This window comes from Empidonax traillii, unplaced genomic scaffold (genome assembly GCF_003031625.1).
Source record: "Empidonax traillii isolate 1590-97213 ecotype Southwest subspecies unplaced genomic scaffold, ASM303162v1 scaffold2172:size49218, whole genome shotgun sequence".
Taxonomy (NCBI): Eukaryota; Metazoa; Chordata; class Aves; order Passeriformes; family Tyrannidae; genus Empidonax; species Empidonax traillii.
In genome coordinates, this window is record NW_020957365.1 from 21,879 (window position 1) to 23,618 (window position 1,740).

Here is a 1,740-nt window from a genome sequence, read left to right on the forward strand (position 1 = left end):
GGGGGAATGCCACCCGCAGCCGCGGCACTGCCAGCACAGCTCGTGGCAGCAGGGATGGAGCAGCTCCGGGCCAGCACTTGCAGCGGCCACGAGATGGGTTTGTCTGCCAGGCACGGCTCGTCTGCAAAATTCCCATCCGTGCTTGTAGAACGGGGCAGCTGGGCGGTGTTTGGGGCTGCGGGGGCTGGGTAAGCCCCTTCCCTGCCGGGGAGCCCCGGGGGGGCTGAGGGGCTTTTGCTCTCTGGGTCTGTCAGGGTTTGCCTTGGATCTCCAAAACCTTTCCCCGTGCAGGGCTACGCGGCAAAGGCTGCTCTAACTTGGTTTTTTGGTGCCGACTTAATGCTCGTTCCTCGTTCTGTGTCAGTTTCCAGCGTTCCTCGTGGTTTCCCCTGGTGCTGGCGGAGCGTGGTGAGTTGTGCTTCCTACTGGAAGAGAGGAGGACCTTGGAAAGCTGCTCTGCGACCACAGCTGTGCCGAGCCTGGGAGTTTGTACCGGTAAGAGCAGGGCTTATAGTCCCAGTGAGGAACTGGGTTTTGCTGTGGGAAGATGGAATATGCATGTGCCTTCTAAATTCAAGGAGAGGCAGAAGGTGGGAGGGACCCCTGAGCAGGTTTGGTGGCACGACAGCAGCTTCCAAAGACCTTGACTGTGGGAGAAGTGTCCAGGGAACGCTGCTCCTTTTCTGCAGGGAGGCAGTTTGCAAGGACAGGGAGGGTGCCGTGCTCTCTGGCAAAACTACGCAGGGTGGGATGTACACAGGGTGAGGAAATCTTGGCCACGTGTGGGCTGCAGGAAAGGTGTGTGGGTGCCTGTGTGTGACACCCGTGTGTATGCAGGAAAGGCTTTCTGGTGCCACTTCAACTTGTAGGGTGTTCAAAAGGGCACAGTTGACTGAAAAATTTAAAAGCTCTCAGCCTCTGTTGACACCTGCCCCAAAGGAGATAAAAATTTCTCCTTCTTATTTGCAGACTGCACAAAGCTCCTGGGAAAGGAAGCTCGAGGTTCCAACTCAGCTTCATGCTAAAGGTTTCCTTCCTCTTCTCTCAGCAGGATGTTGAGTGCCACGGTGTCCCTGAGGTCACTGTTTCTCCTGCTGGGAGAGCACAGGAGGGATGGAAAGGATCCCCAGGCATGTGCAGGCCCAAGGAGCTCATCCCACTGGGATTTTCCTACAGCCCTCAAAGGATGGGCTTTCAGGTACCCTGGGTAATGTGCCAGCTCTCCTGCTGGAGCTGTTCCGTGGAATATTTGAACACAAAGTAAAGCTGAAGTCAGGTTTGTTCTGGAGTGTGTTACACCTGTGCAAAGCTCCTTCCCCCTGTTTATTTTTGGTTCTGGAAAGCAGAGGCTGGAGTTCCTGGGCATTTCCTATTAAATGATACCATGAAACCAATTTTGTGCTGAAAGGGGAAAGGAGCTGTCTGTGGGAGGTTACATGGCCATGACAAAAGTTTTCTGTGTGTTCAGTCAGTAAGGTCTTAAAGCATGTTAGTGTGTAGGAATGGCTGGCTTGTCAAAGTGCCCAGCTGAGTGTGAGAGGCTGCTTTGGCGAGCTGCTTTCAGGCAGCCAAATGGGCCCCCCAGCAGGGACTCTGTGCCTGCTCTCCCGTGGTTCCCAGGGATCTCTGGGCCTTCACGCCGGCACCGAGGTGTTCTCGGGAAGGCCCTCAGATCCCCGGAGCAGTCTGGGACACGGGCACGATCCCCCCCTCTGCATTTTGGGAGCAGATTGGGCCCCC